Consider the following 17095-nt stretch of genomic DNA (forward strand, 5'->3'; position numbering starts at 1 on the left):
GTCTAAAGCACTTATTCCCATGATCTGTTATTTATATTATCTGTTATTTATTTGATAACCACATGTATTACTACTGTGAAGCGCTATGTATATTAATGGCGCTATATAAATAAAGACATACAATACAATACAATACAAATGCTTGTTTTATTTAAACAGAGAGACTGCTCCATCCCTAAAAGTCAGTACGCCCAGAAGAAAGAGGCGTGGAAAATTGAAGCTGCTGCGACGAAAATCGGCAGAGCTGAAAAATATGATGAAGGAGGCATTGATGCAAACTCAGAGCTTCCACCTCTTTCCTGTGCTTGCTCTAAGTGGAAAAATTGCAGGATCAACCTGAATTTTTAAAAAATAAAATGGAACAAGCTCTGAAGCCATTGGAGGTCAAAGATAGAGATTACAAAACTAAGGCCGCGCTTATAGAGCCGGCGACGTCGCCCGAAAACAAAATGTATTGCCGCCGGCAATAGTGCCCTTATAGTAAGCGCGGCGGCGACATTGCGACGGAGCGCCGTCGCGAAAACGGGTAGTCAGCAAATTTTGATTTTTCAAGGGCTGTCATTTCATGTGACGGTCCTTGAACCAATCAAATTCCCGAAAACCCGCACCGCCGCTGTCCAGCGAAATATAACCGACGTCACCCGTCGTGTCGCCATCGATGGCACTATAAGCGCGGCCTAAGAGACACTTGGGGGACTCACCACTTGGACGTCACATGGGATGGAAGCCAGGAATCAAGGGAGCTCCTGGGACCCTCACAAGAATAATAATAATAAATAATAATACAATTTTTCCACAACAAAAAAGGTACAAGAAGCATCACAAAACCTCAGAACCAAACCAAGATGTCAGTAAAGTATAAAAAAAACACAGCAAAGGAACCTACGTGCTTCTTTGGAGGCTCTCAGCGTACAGCCGAAAATGAGGGAGTAGATCGGGGAGCAGATAAAGCATGTGAGCAGGAAGATCAGGCTGGGGACGGCGGCGAGTTCACAAGAGGGTCACTTACAGAGGGTTCATCAAGGAGCTCTCTAAAAAGATAACAAGATCATTTCAAATCGGAAAAGAAGAAATTTGCCATTTTGAGCCAGCGGACAACAGACCTAGAGTCCAAAATGGAGGACTACCTCCAGCTGCAAGCACAAACAGATGACGAAATCCTGAAAATGATTTCATAGTTCAAACTCCTCAAATAAGCCCAAGAAAATAGGGAGAGGAGACAGAACGTTAGAATGCAGAATAACCCGGAAACTATTCCTATGGATGGCTGTCACGGTAGACCAGGTCTTACTAACACATTAATACCAGGATTCTGGATTGAGCAGTACAAGGAGGGTAAAATAAATTGTCATTTATTTCCTTTTAAGACAAACACACAATACTTCACAATTACACCCAATAAACACTTACTGAGATGGGGAAACTAAATAAAATGTCCACGGACCGAAACAAAGTCTTTGGGCACCCCTGCAAGTGGGTGCGCGATGTGAGCCGTGCAACAGTCCTTGGCTAGGGGCGCAACTTGCGACCCCTATATCTCCACCAAAAGGAAAGATTTCGTAATGTCCTTACAGGATTCGTTCAGGAATCCTTAGCTCAAACGAATTCTGGAAGAGGGGTATGATCCTTGGTTACGATGTAATTAACCCCTCACACTCCGGAACCGCTGACGCTGTAACTTGGACGTTTCTTGTTGAATCTTAGATGAATCTCACTGGGATTGCGCTGCAGGCATCTTTTTTTTTTTTTTTTTATAACTTCAAGTTTATTGGAAGATTTTCAATATAAATAGCATCGCAATACAAATAACATGAACATTCACAGTATTACAGTCATGAACGGTACTGCTAATCTCTCCCTTTGGAGCAACCAGTGTTCACATGTTGAACATAATACTGCTGCGGCCGAGTTTATTCGAGCATTTGCCCGTTCTCGGCCGCAGCAGTAACCTGGCGCGCGCCGGAGGGTGCCGGGCGCGCGCCGAAGCTGCGGGGGAGCGCCCTCCGATCGGGGCTTTCTCCCTCCCGCTGCCAGGTCCGCCGGGTCCCCCGGAACCCCCTGCCGCCGTCCCCCACATCGCGGGACACCAGGGCTCCCTCGGGGAGCCCTGGACGCGCGTGCAGGGGGCGCAGGCACCCGATGATGCGTGACCGCGCATCGCTGATGCGCGGCACGCTGAGGGAGTGCGGCTAGCACGCCGGGGCATCCCCCGGCTTGCGGTGCTAGCCGTGCTCGGATAAAACGTGTCGCCTGTGTATCTCTAAAACCAGCTGGGATATTTATGTAGTTTAAACTTGGGGGAACAAAAAAGAAATTAAAATTAAGGCGGGAGAGGGTGGGAGGGCACGCTGCACTGCCTCTCTCCCATAAGTGACTGGTAGGTTTACTATGCATAATTTGTTTGTCGACGTCTTAGGCCACCCAAAGTGTTCAGATGGCGTGTCCTCAACTAGGTCTCGTAATCCGTTCCGCTTTCTTTGTACGAGAATGCACTTGGGATTATCAATGCCATATTGTGGCTACCTCAACCCCCGGGATGTCTGTCTGATCCAGCCAAGGCGTCCAGACTTTTAGATATTTTTCGCCAGTGTCATTGACCAGACTCGTCAATTTCTCCATCTGGCATATGTACCATAATCGATTCCGAATTTTTGGGATATTTGGGATCTCTGGTTGTTTCCACATAGCTGCGATCTCGCACCTCGTTGCTGTTGCAAAATGTGCAACTAGTTTATTGCCTGATTTTGAAAGGCCCTTCCATGGTCTGCTCAATAGGAACAGCCACGGATCAAGGGGAATTGTGAGGTCAAAAATCCTCTGGATCCAATGTCTAATCTCCTCCCACAGGTGTGAGATCCGAGAGCAAGACCACAGCATGTGCAACAGGTCCGCCGATTCTCCGCACTGTTTGGGACACAGCGGGGAGTATCCTGTGACAAACCTTGATAATTTTAGTGGGGTGAGGTACCACCTCATCAGCACTTTATATGCATTCTCCTTCAAAGTAGTGCATATGGAGCTCTTAGCAGTAGCCTCTAAAATAGCCGTCCAGTCGTCCTCCTCCAATTCCTTCCATAAATCTGTTTCCCATCTAATTTGGTACGCCAGTTTTTGTCGTTGCTGTGAGCTCCCAGAACCGACCACTTCTCTATAGATCTGCGATGTAAGTCCCTGTGTGTCTGTTTTCGTCAGACAGAGCTTTTCGAATGTGGTTAATGGTGGGAAGGGGGAGTTTTTGGCGAAGAACGCTTGTACCTGGAAGTAGCGGAAGAATTCGGAATGTGGGACGTTTTTTTCAGATCGAATTTGTTCGAATGATTTAACTCTGTTTGGTATACCCTCCAGGTCACTTAACCTAAGATATCCGTATCTTTTCCAAGGCCCTGCGGCGTTTGCCACTAGTCCCGGTGCAAAGTCAGGGTTGCCCCACAAAGGGGCCATCATAGAGCGCCTTGAGGTCAAGGTATGTTTATATTTCGTGGTCTCCCATACTGACAGTGAGTTGGCCACCGAAGAGAGCGGCCGTTCAGCCCATTTGATAGCAAATTCTCTATCTCTAATGGGGCACAAGCCCTCTTTTCCAGATCCACCCATCTTTTCAGATCGGGGTTGATCTGCCATTGTGTGTGTTGACACAATTGCGCCGCTTTGTAATAAGAGACCAGACAAGGTACCGCTAGGCCTCCTGTCCGCGTGGTTTTTTTCATAATTGTCTTATTTACTCTCGGTTTTTTCCCTCCCCAGATAAACTCGGAGATATCAGACTGAAGTGAGAGTATATCCTTCAGTCTAAGTGGCACTGGTAGAGTCTGAAACAGATATAGGATACGGGGGAGGAGATTCATCTTTTCACTATGTATCCTACCTATCCAGGAGATCTTGTAGGGCATCCATTTTTTTAAATCTGCTTTTAGTGTCTTGATTAGCTTGGGGTAATTAGCATCATAGATGTCCCTGTAATTTTTGGTGATGTAGACCCCTAGATATTTAATATGTTTTGGTTGCCAATTGAAATTAAAGTTCAGACTCAGTAGCTTTTCATTTTCCTTTGGGAGGCTGATATTCAGGGCCTCTGATTTGGTTTGGTTTATTTTGAATCCTGATATTCTATTAAATTTATCTAACAGGTCAAATAGGTTCGGCAGGGAGGTTAGAGGCCTGGAGATCAGCAGCAGTATATCGTCTGCATACAGGGCAATCTTATGTGATTGTGAGTGTACCGTAATCCCTGAAATATCCGGGTTGTTACGGATTTGCGCCGCTAAGGGTTCCATACATAGGGCGAATAACAGGGGAGATAGCGGGCACCCCTGTCGTGTGCCGCTTTTAATTTGAAATAAATTAGAGGTGAAACCCTGATGTATGACCTTGGCAGCGGGGCCCAGGTATAGCGACATTATCGCCCCACTCACCCTTTCCCCAAAGCCGAATGCCCCAAGCGTCTGTTTTAAGTATGGCCAGTCTATCCTGTCGAACGCTTTTTCGGCATCCAGACTCAACATCATACTGCTTAATTTCTGATTAGTGGCTATTTCTAGCAGATCAATGATTCGTCGGGTGTTGTCCGCAGCTGGTCTACCCATTATAAAGCCGACATGATCTGGATGAATGAGTCTGGGCAGGATAAGACTTAATCTATTGGCCAGTAGAATGATGAAGCTGAAAAGATGAAGCTGAAAAGATAGGATGTTCTATGAAAATGGATGTAGAATCCGCTGCTCCGGTATTAAGTATATTGAGTTACATGGAAGAGGAGGCAGCGAAAAACCATTCTGCAGCCTAGAAAGCACGGTAATTGCCCCAAACGAAAAAAAACAAAGTGACTGGTTGGAGTTAAAAGGTGCTTGGGAAAAGACTCACCAAGGAGAACCAAGCCCATGGATCCAGGCGGAAGGTGGACCCAGAAAAGATTGGAGGGAAGGTTGAAAACCTCTTCAATTGCAAAAGAAAGAAGAAAAGGAGTCCAAAAGACTCCCTCGTGAGGCCGAGCTAAAAATTGCATGTGTGGAATCGTGTCCGACCTCGCCTACAGGCCGCTCCGTCACACGGTTACTACTTGCTAAGCTGACTAAGGGGTTAGTGGCCATTAGTTTGTTTTATATTGTAATGTTGCTGCCCATGGAGGAAGACTAGGACGGCCTGCAAGTGATTTTTAACCATTTATTTTGCTTAATATATTAAACAGTCTTCACTATTGGCTTTGTGCTCTTATCTTTTTTCTTTTAGCATTTATCTGGACCTGTGTGTTGGATCCTGTGGAAAGAGCTGTATCGCCCACATTTGTTACAGTGTGTTTGTTGGTTTTATTTGGACACTATTTTTTAGATTGGACTATTTATTATTTATATATCTGTTTTCATGTGTGGGTAGATATGTAGAAAAAGGAATGAGCACTGCGGATATTGAAACCAGGCTGGCAGCAGGTAAAAAATATATTATTTATTAGGCATAACAGCCAAAATCTAAAAAACAGCCGTAAAATCCTAGATCCTATCCTAGAAGGGGATTCTACGGCTGTTTTTTTAGATTTTGTCTGTTATGCCTAATAAATATGTTTTACCTGCTGCCAGCCTAGTTTCTATATCCGCAGTGCTCATTCCTTTTTCTACATTGCCACTATAATCACTTGTAAAAATATAGAAACTAGGCTGGCAGCAGGTAAAACATATATTATTTATTAGGCATAACAGCCAAAATCTAAAAAAAAACAGCCGTAGAATCCCCTTCTAGGATAGGATCTAGAATTTTACAGCTGTTTTTTTAGATTTTGGCTGTTATCCCTAATAAATAATATATTTTTTTTACCTGCTGCCAGCCTAGTTTCTATGTCCGCAGTGCTCATTTCTTTTTATACATATCTACTTTTTACAAGTGATTATAGTGGCAAACAGAGAAATCCCAGCGGTCACTGCAAATCCTCCGTGAAGCTCAACCAAGCGTTAGTATATCAAAAAAACTTTATTGGTACAAAATAGTATACCTCTATACTAGAGGTTTTTCCATGTCTACTATTTTGTACCAATAAATGTTTTTGATATACTAACGCTTGGTTGAGCCTCTCTGAGGATTTGCAGTGACCGCTGGGATTTCTCTGTTTGCCACTACCGTTTACCTGATCGGCAGGTGCACGCAGACCTCACCGCAGCAGGGGACACAGCCCCATACCAGCTTCTACGGCGAACTTATGGATAACAGCCAGCTGCTTTGGGCCAACACTTCGTGAGACACGGGGTTCTGGTAACGGTAGCAGTTTCTGTTTTTCCTGTGATTTACTCGGCGGCATGTATCACTATGTGTAGCCCTGTACTTGTAACAGTCACTGCTTTTAGCCCCCACCCCGCTTTAGTCTAAACACGTGTGTTTGGTTATACCCTTATGCATATTATTTACTGCTGACACTGGTGTGGTCACCTCCGTTCATCTTACACAGGATACCTTAGGACTGTTTACTTTATAGCAGGCATTTGTAGCATCGGGACTTTTGTGGGCTCATACCCTTTTCTCTACCATTACAAGTGATTATACACTGTTACATGCACCACACAATTCTTAGCTACTGGATATATTGGACTATAGATTTTGCTTTAAGACCTGTTCCATACTATTGATTCATCCCTGTCTGGGTCTTATTGGATTATTCATAGGATCCACACCTGCGCTGTTCGCAATTAGAGCGCCCATTTGGGATTCATAGTTGTTAGGAACAGTAGGGAAGGCCAGAAGCTGCATTTGTGTTAAACCATCCATTTTGTCTGTACTGGTCTGCTAAAATTATGTAGTCAGCCTTTTGCTGAAATATAATTTAAAATGTATTCAACTTCTGCCAAGATACATTTTCTCTTTACTCAGCTTTTTGCTGAGATACATTTTCTTATGCTGTCAGCTTTCTGCTGTTTTAATCAGTAAGCAATAGACTAGTTCTATGGGAAAGGCAAAATCACCTCACATAGTTGCTAGAGAAATCAAGGTTGTTGATAACAGACAATGAAAAGGCTATGTATTTCAGACAGTGCCTGTCTTGGGAGAATTACGCCCCAAGATCATTCCACTAATATGTCCTGCCCCTAATCTAAGTCACGCTTAGGTTACGCCTATAACCAATACTTTCTTATTTCTGTATAAAAATCTTCATCCTATGCTTAATAAACGAGACTAAGGATTTGAAACCTTGCTTGTGTTTCGTTTCATTTCTTTCATTTCCCTCGTACGTTTTATCAGATCGGAGCTAGCAGAGCCAGGACGTGGTAAAGCTTCCTGGGAAGTCTGCAGGGTGCAGTGCTGTGTGTTCGTATCCAGTCACAGAGGCCTCCAGCCCTTTTTCCAATTGGCAGGGCAGGTTCCTTCAATTTCCCTCATTCCTTCATGTGTGGGTAATCTATTTGTGATAAATACGTTAATGCAGAATATTTTATTTGTATTCATTATACACACCAGTGTATGAGCGCTCGCTGGTTTGTTACACTTATTTATATTCTACAGGGGTCTTTTACCCTATATTTTGAATATTTTTACAATTTTAAAGTTATCTATTTTTATCAGCATCTTGTTATCCCATTGCCTATAAAAGCTGTGCACGGAGATGCAGCGCTCTCTGTGCCGCCCTTACAGACTGCGGGAAGATCGCAGCGGTAGAACTTAGAAAAAGGCTGAGATAAGGACACAGTTAACCCGAGCGGTATTGGCATTTTTCTGCCTCATGGTTTGTGACTTGCGGTAATACTTTCTGATTCTTTCTGAATACCGTGATAACACAAATGTCAGACCGTGAGGTAGGGTCATGCCAAACCGTTCCATTAGGCACCGATTTTATCGAAGTGACTAGAATGAGCTCCATTGTATCTGTAGGATTCCTGACATCCCGTTCCCCAGGACCTGCATCTGGTCACCAGCACCTGTTCTGAAATTACTGTATATACACCACCAGCAGTGAGTGCACAGCGTGACACAGGAGCACAGATATACACCTTACACCTTCTGTACAAACCAACATTTCTGAATTCGATATCATCCTGGATATCATCCTGGATGGCCCTCCGCCTCCTTAAACTTAACATAAACAGAGTTCCTCATACTTCCTCCCAAACCTGGCCCTACTACCTCCTTCTGTTGGAAGTACGATCATTCACCCAGTAGCCCAAGCACGCTGCTTAGGGGTCACACTTGACTCCTCTCTCACATTCGAAACGTTTATAAAACCTGTCACTTTTTCCTCTGCAATATCACAAAGATACGCCCGTTCCTCTGTTGCTCGACTGCTAAAACTCTGACTCAGGCCCTCATTCTCTCCCGTCTTGATTACTGTAACGTCCTGCTGTCCGGCATTCCTGCCTCTCACCTATCTCCCCTACCATCTATCTTAAATGCTGCTGCCAGAATCGCTCTGCTCTCTCCTAAATCTGTCTCCGTGAATCCCCTCCTGAAATCCCTCTCCTGGCTTCCGATCAAATCCCGCATCTCACATTCAATTCTCCTCCTCGCTTTTAAAGCTTTACACTCTTCTGCCCCTCCTTACATCTCAGCCCTAAATTTCTCACTATGCACCATCCCGACTCTTGCGTTCTTCTCAAGGATGTCTTCTCTCTACCCCCTTTGTATCTAAAGGCTCTCCAGCCTTAAACCTCTCTCACTGACTGCCCCACACCTCTGGAATGCCCTTCCCCTCTGTACCTGACTAGCACCCTCTCTATCCACCTATAAGACCCACCTTAAGACACACTTGCTTAAAGAAGCATATGAATTGCACTGTGGATAATCCTGGACACGATACATAAAGCTTGGCCCCCTGCAGACACACTTACCTGAATTCCCTCCTACTGTTTCTGTACGTTCTCCCTACCTACCAATTAGATTGTAAGCTCCTCGGAGCAGGGACTCCTCTTCCTTAATGTTACTTTTATGTCTGAAGCACTTATTCCAATGACTTTTATTTATATTATCTGTTATTTATACGATTACCACGTGTATTACTACTGGGAAGCGCTATGTACATTAATGGCGCTATATAAATAAAGACAAACAATACAATACAGGGAAAGCACACAGGCATGTTACACCTTCTCTTACATTTCCCACTGCTATCCCAAACTTTAGGTCATGTTTAATTTTTTGTCATATTTAGGCTGCGCTTATAGCGACAGCGACACGACGTTGCGTAAAACACAAATGCATTGTGGCCGTCGTCAGTGCTTATAGTGCACGCGACGGTGCGACCATGCGACGGCGCTAACAAAAATCTGCTAGTCACGGTTATTTGATTTTTTCGGCGACGGTCTCCCCTTGTGGCCAATCAGAGAGCTTCTCTGTCCCTTTGCCTTCCCCTTTACTTAAATTACAACTATCACAATGGCGACAGGTGACGTCATCTGTCGCATCGCCGGCACTATAATCGCAGCCTTAGAGGTCAGATTATCTGGGTCGTGAACAAGAAATTTCTAAGCAAATTCCCACCCGGCAAAGGTTATCCCATAAATAAGTGTCTGTAACATGTAACCCAGCTAAACACACTATTCTTATGGTCACTATAATACTGCCATAGGAAGAGTGTTCACAGGAGAACCAATTGTGCAGCTCCGTCCTGTTTGATTTAACCCTATAGTGAGAGTTCAGCTGGTATTGAAGAGGTTAATCCAAACCTAATGATGAATAAATATAATGTGCTTCAGCACTACGAGGCAACGGCGCCCACACTGAAACCACAACGTTCATCTTGTTCCCTGGCAGTCCTTTACACCCGCCCATAAAGCCCACTCCTTGATAAAGCACTTTGTGTGAAACGCGTTGCAGGGTGTATACCTCCTGGTTTGTCATGTCTGACTGATAATAAATTGATTTTTCATTTTTTGCACACCTGTGTCCCTTGGGCAGAGCGCTGCTTGGTGCATTATTTGCATTTTTCTTGGATCTTTACTCCCGCCCACACTGAGACTGCAGGGGCCATCTTGGTGACTGGCGTCCTGCCTATAAAGAGGCAGGACTTCCTCCAGGATGTTGCCAGAGCATAGTTCCTATTGATCTTCACCCTGCCTTGTTTCCTGCCTGTGACCCCGACTTTGCGCCTCTGCTTGGATCATTGTCTCTGACCCACAACCCAGCACTGGAAACCCTCAAAAGATATCACAGAACTCCAACCGAGACTCAACGAGGACGACCTCCTGACACAGATTCTTCCTACACCACCTCTCCTTTCATACATACAGCCTCCTAATCTCTCTATAGTCCAATAACCAGAAACCAACTCCCCCCGGGAGAGCAACACAACACAAGGCACATATCCTTGCAACAGTCCATGAGGCAAAACATGTAAGAATATCTCCACATCGGACACTATCCACATCCCCAAAATAACCAAATCTAAATCCAAGAGACATACACGTGCCAATCCTCCAACGTAGTCTCCTCCATTCAATGCAGGAAATGTCCCAATACAGGATATGTAGGAGAAACGCTCACATTGCACAGCAGGATGAATGCTCACACTCACTATCACACACACAGGAAGGCAAACCAATAAGAGAACATTTCTCACAGCCAGGTCACTCCATCTCTGACCTTTCTGTGCTGGTCCTGAGAGGACAACTCAGAAATACACTAGAAAGAACTTGGGAACTGAAATTCAGGCACTTTTTTATTCCAATAATAATGGTTTGAATTGAGTTTATGATACATTACAGCTAACATGCTCTCATATTAGAGACATGTATGTACTATTATCTCCACTCGCATTGCTTCCATGTCCCAGTCTTTGTGCATAGATATGCATGTGAATGTATCTGTGTGTGTGTGTGTGTGTGTGTGTGTGTGTGTGTGTGTGTGTGTGTGTGTGTGTGTGTGTAAAATAAATATATATATAAATATATATATATATATATATATATATATATATATTACACACACACATTTGATTGAGTAAATCAAGATGGTAAAACAAATGGTCATTTATTTCTTATATAAGACGAACACACAATGTTACACAATTCAAGATTAACACACTTACTGGGGATGGGGCTAACAAATAAATCAGTTTCCGAACGAAATTCCTTCAGATCACCTTTTTAGAGCACTTTCCACTGACCGTTAGTTACTCACAAAAAGTCCTGGACATCTGTTACTTCGCCGCTGTTGGTGTGGCGCTTGGAATTTGCTTAGAATCTTGGAAAACTGACAAATCTGAGCTGTGTCATAGTTTTTAAAACCTCTGGTATTCATTCCTAGAAACCCTGCAGCCCAATTAAAAAACCTTAGCAATTTCCCCAGACAATCAGACAGGGTTTCCAACCCCGGAGTCTTTTTCTAGGGGCAGGTGAAATATTCCTCTCTGCCCCTTTGCCCCCCACGGTGCGAGACTCCAGAGTCTGGGTCTTGGGCAAAGGGTGTGAGGTTGCCTTGTGTCAGGCCAGGATATGGGTGCTCCAGAATAATGGCAGGGCCCCATCTGGCCTAAGACCTAGGCATCTTTGAGCCTTTTCAAGTATGGCCCTTGGACAGACACAGCGGCGCCAAACCTGGTAACCATCTGTGCCTTCCGGAATCCATGACTTAGAAAGCCCTCAGCTCATATACAGGTCAGCAATATCTATACGTATTAAACTATTCCCATTTAATAAAACATGTGGTGTCCTGTCTTCTGCATGCTAAAAGTTGAGTTCTTATTCTGGTGTCAGGAATAGAGTGAGTGTAAATATTCCCTACATTCACTAGCCTCATTCTTGGCACGCATTAGAAAAATACTTTAACCTTTTAAAACACTGCAAATCTGCTCAGCTTCATAACCTTAGCGTGAGCACCTTCCTGAACGCCTACTCTAGGCTCAGGATACCTGGGCATGGATGCAGGTTCCTTTGCTATACTGGGGAGCCCCTTACTATACTAAGGACTCCGTGGATACCTGCAGATATATTTTAACCCCTTCACCTTGTCTGGAAGATGCTGCAGCAGGAACTCTGGCTGTGTCGTAAGAGCGTTTTTGCAGGGTACGATGTTGGCGGAGTAATGCGCTTAGGTGTATCAGAGGATAACACTCAATCTCCGGATACAACTCTTGGGGTATCCCATAACCCGGAACCCCGATACATAGACATATTCTGCAAAGACTTTCTCCGCCAAACCCACCCTGAAACTTACAGCCTAGAAACCTCCCGATCCCAGCATCCCAGTAAAGGCAAAAATCTCATAATTATTTAATGTCGCCAAAATTAGTATACAGTTGCAGTAATAAATTCTCGACATCTGGATCCCAGAGCTGACACTAAGACCCTAACACACGAGTCAGGGTTAACCAAGTGGGCTTGACCTTTATTATAAGCCTGGTTAACCCCTTCACCGTCACATACATACACTTTCTTTTACGTGCACACCTTTATAGCAAATCACAAATACTGTACATATTAGTGGGTGTATGTTTGCATATCTATAGATGTTTGTTTATGTATGTGTAACCCTGATTCCCCCCAATCTCATATAGGGCCTACCATGGTTACATGATACTACTCTGGTTACATCTTGTAGTGTGGTGCAGACCTGCTGGTAATAGGGGGCCCCGAGTCTCCCGCAGGGTGTTATAGGGGGATGACAGGACAGGCTTCTGGGGTCTTGCCCGAATCGTACTCACAGGTGCAGCGCCTCCATCTCGTGCAGCTCCCAGGTGTATGGGGAGAAGTCTCTGCAGGAGAATCTCTTCACCCTCTTCCCAATAGACTTCACTCTCAGACAGGAGGTATAGTAAAACCCAGGTCCTTTATTCTCCCTGTATTCAGCACAGCAGTTGGTATCAGCTTTCAGGGTTTCCACCCTCAGGATGTCCCTGGACTTCACTCCCAGCCTACGTGCACTAAGAGCAGTCCCAGCTCTTCCCTTATCCCCTGGTGGGATAAGAGGAATAGTCTCCCACCGCTCCCCAAGGGGAGGGCACACAGTATGCAGAGCCCTGCACACTGATCACAGGTAGACTTTGCCTCTCAAGGTAGAGGCAGACTGACTAAACCAGGAAGTACAGTGCATTAAATACAGATCCAGTCAGCACCACCCCTGTGCCTCTAATTGTACACAAGACCTGATGACACTACCTTCTCTGACTGCACTGCAATGAGTGGGGAAAACCCATGATTACTCCTGGTCACCTGCCCTTACCAGAAATTACTGCACAGGAGGAGGGCAAACTGATAGCCAATTCTAGCCAGGGCTACATATGTATGTAAATGGGCCAGTTTACATGCATGTACGGTATATAGCTGTGTATGTACACTGCTTATTGTGTGTGTGTGTATTAATAAGTGCAGGTGTGTACACTGCTTCTGTGATCTTTGTATATTTGCAACATTTAGAAAATGAGGGGTTAACCCCTTGTATGCTACAGACATGAGGCTACCACATGTTTGGGTTTCTATATGGCGGCACATACACAGAGACCCAGACACAGCACCCACCTCTATGCCTGGGGTCACCCTGCTCTCCCTCAGCTTTACTTCTGCACTGCAGATTGGGGGAGGGAAGAGGGCTCTGTGTCTCACTTCTACATCTCCAGCTCTGCACAGACCTCTCCTCCCCCCTCTCTCTCCTCTGCACAGACCTCCCCCTCCCCCAGTGTCCCAGACACATTATTTAAAACTAGGACATGAGAGAATGCAGCAGATATTTGCGCCATCAGAACATACTGTCAGACCAGGACTGTCCCCGGGCAAACGGGTCAGTCTCACACAGAGAAGCTATAGCACATAACACACACATGATGCTGGCCCCTGTGGTAATGAAGGAGTTAAACTCCAACCAATACTCCCTCAATCTAATTACTTTCTAACTCTATTTAATAACTTTCCCAATCTTATCCTCACTGATTCCTAATGTTAATTCCCAATGTAAAATAACCCCCATTATCTCCCAGTCCCTGTGATACAGGAGGAGTAACCCCCCCAGTACCAGAGGCTCCCCCTCACTATCAGAGGCTCAGCCTCTCAGGCTCCTGTGTGTAAGGAAGCTCAGAACAGCACTGGGATAATGTGCACAGGTCACACAAGGGAGGGGAAGGGAGGAGGAGGAAAGCACTTACCCAATAACACAGGCGGAAGATCTCTGTGCAGCAGGGGGTGGGCAATGTGAGGGGGGCACAGGAAAAGGGACTTAGAGGCTGCAGAGCCTATTCCTCAGTGTGTCCCCCCCTCAGTGCCTGAGATGTGCACTTTATCCCCCCCTCACTGTGTGTGTACTTCCTATGGAGGGTGGGGGGAGCCCCTGTGATCTCTCAGTCCTTCCCTGTGGGAGTGACCTGGATTCCCCCCTCAGGATGTGGGACAGTCTGTGCTCAGGATCAGTGTTTCCTGCCGGAATCAAACCTCACACACCAGGACATCCGGCTGCAGCAGAGGGACCATAGAGAGGGAATAGGATGGGCCAGAGCGCCTCTAACCAGCTCCTCCTGAGCTCATATGGAACAGTGACCCCTGGTGGGCTCCCAAGTAAGGTGCGGTGAGTGCCCAATGGTGAGAGATGCACGTGGTGCTGGCTGTGGGCTGGTGAGAAACATAGTGACAATCTCACCCAGGGCCACCAACAGCGGGGGAGAAAGGGTACTGGCGTCCCGGGCCCCGTGGGTCAGAGGGGGCCCGGCCCCCCTGTGTGACCGGGCGCCAGTTAACTAAAAAAAAATAATAATAAATCGCCGGGTCTCCCTGGGTTAAGCTTCCGGTGCGCCGGCGTGAGAGGGAGGCCCAGCGCGCCGGCGTGAGAGGGAGGCCCGGCGTGCGCAGGAGCAGCATTGGGAGACAGGTGCAACGGGGCGGCAACTGCTGTGACCAGCCGCCGGGCCCCTCGCAGCACCGCCACCTCCCAACCCCCCCCCCCCCCGAAGTCATCGGGCCGTCCCGCTACCCCCCCCCCATCGGGCCAGAACCGCTGCCCCCCCACCCCCCATTGCCACCGGGCCGTCCCGCCATCGCGCAGCATCGGCCCCACCCCAGTAAAGTGGCGTGATGCCTGCAGCGGGGCCGGCGGCAACTGCTGTGACCAGCCGCCTGGCCCCCCACTGCATCGCCACCACCTTGCTGCACTGCCAACCACCCCCTCCCCCCGCAGGACAGGGGCGTCCCACTACACCCCGCAGACGCGGGACACCCCTGTACCGCCGCCCCACTGCAGCATTGGCCCCCGGCAGCATCGGTCCCCAGCAGCATCGGCCCCCCCCCAGCACCGCCACCAACACCCGCAGGCACCGGCACGCCACTCCCCTCCCCCCTTGCAGGTAAGTCTGATTTTTATATATGGGTATTGGGGTATTTTTATATTTATTGGTGGGTGTTGAGGTATTTTTATATGGATTGGGGGGGTTGGGGTATTTTTTATATGGATTGGGGGGGGTATTTTTTATATGGATTGGGGGGGTTGGAGTATTTTTAATATGGATTGGGGGGTGTTTCCACGGATGTGCAGTTAGATGCTATATCCACCATCATGATTGCCAGGATGTGAGGGATCGATCGCGTATCTCCCCACTGTGTGAGATGCCGCGCTGCCTACTTATGTGGTGACGGGGCCGCGGATGTGCGTATAGCTAAGCCGTTGGGTCCTCTTCGATGGACCACGGCGTCACGGTCTCCAGCAGCACGGCACCATGGTTACAGAAGATACTTTCTTCCCTCGCATTGGCGGCCTGATGGTACTGCATACACAACTCTGATCCCTGTGGATCATGCAGCTGTGCTGATGACGGGCATAGTGCGACATCAGCGACTTTGGGTCTGATCATGGGACTTGATGCACGGCCAATCAGCTACTCTAGTTGAGTCATTTTGGTGGGGGATTTGGGGTTATTTAAGGGATCCACTGACCATTAGTCTCAAGCACCACCCTGATGAAGGTCCCACGAGGACCAAAACGTTGGTCATGTTTGTGCTATGTTTATTTTTGAATACAAGTTTTCTTACTTACCTTTGAGTGCTGTCTTGTGTCTGCTCCTGCTGGAGTGGATTCATTCTCTCGCTCGCTCCCTCCCTCCCCGGCCTTGGACATAGTGGTGTGAGCAAGGCTGAGCCGCGCTCACACTCGGCACTGAGCCCCTGCAGCCGCAATGAGAGCAGCTTTAGCAGGGGCTCGGGGAAGCGTGTGTCTCACCAAGTTTTCAAATTTGGCGCTCGCCGGAGCGCAGGGCCGGTCACGTGAGCTGTTCGCCCAATGAGGGCGAACCAGCTCCGTGACGTCACTGGCCCGCCCCCAGACACGAATCTGACACACCCACGGACGGCGCACTGTGTAAGGCCAGGGAAAGCACCGCTTTCCCTGAGCCTCAGCGTGCCTCCGCACTGATTTAACCAATATGTCCCAGGCCTTCGATATACATAACTCCATCTATGTGTAACATAGCCTGCCGGCAGTTACTTCTTTTTCTGGGCCTTTCCTCTGTCAGGCAGTGGAGAGGTTAATTCCTTTCTTAGGCCTGTGTGTGGGTATTCAAGCTTTGAATAATGTTTCAGTATTCAAGGGCGGGCCTAGCAACTCTGAGGATGTCAATCTAAGGCATCGGGCATGGTCAGCGCGTAAGTGCTGAGGCGTGCTGGTGCTTACCAGTGAGCCCCTACAGCCGGAAGGAGAGCGGCTTTAGTAGGGGCTCGCATACGCTTCCGCAAGCGGTATACTCTGTGCCCGTGTGTGTATGTGTGTAGTGACGTCTGGCGGTATACTCTGTGCCCGTGTGTGTATGTGTGTAGCGAGGTCAGGAGATATACTCTGTGCCCGTGTGTGTGTAGTGAGGTCTGGCGGTATACTCTGTGCCCGTGTGTGTGTAGTGACGTCTGGCGGTATACTCTGTGCCCGTGTGTGTAGTGACGCCTGGCGGTATACTCTGTGCCCGTGTGTGTAGTGACGTCTGGCGGTATACTCTGTGCCCGTGTGTGTAGTGACGTCTGGCGGTATACTCTGTGCCCGTGTGTGTAGTGCCGTCTGGCGGTATACTCTGTGCCCGTGTGTGTAGTGACGTCTGGCGGTATACTCTGTGCCCGTGTGTGTAGTGACGCCTGGCGGTATACTCTGTGCCCGTGTGTGTAGTGACGTCTGGCGGTATACTCTGTGCCCGTGTGTGTAGTGCCGTCTGGCGGTATACTCTGTGCCCGTG

General features: G+C 47.3%; 1 protein-coding gene across 2 annotated transcripts in view; it reads right to left on the minus strand.

Moving 5' to 3' along the window:
* Positions 1–14306, minus strand: part of LOC142488406 (uncharacterized) — a 29131-nt gene extending 14825 nt beyond the window's left edge. The window contains exon 1 of one of the 2 annotated variants that reach the window (XM_075588900.1): positions 14042–14306. The gene's annotated coding sequence lies outside the window, so the exon portion shown is untranslated. Of the gene's footprint in view, positions 1–12607; positions 13939–14041 lie in introns of those variants that run through there. The other variant, XM_075588899.1, reaches the window with a different exon arrangement.
* Between the last annotated feature and the right edge of the window lie 2789 nt (positions 14307–17095).

Source organism: Ascaphus truei, chromosome 2, assembly GCF_040206685.1.
Source record: "Ascaphus truei isolate aAscTru1 chromosome 2, aAscTru1.hap1, whole genome shotgun sequence".
NCBI lineage: Eukaryota > Metazoa > Chordata > Amphibia > Anura > Ascaphidae > Ascaphus > Ascaphus truei.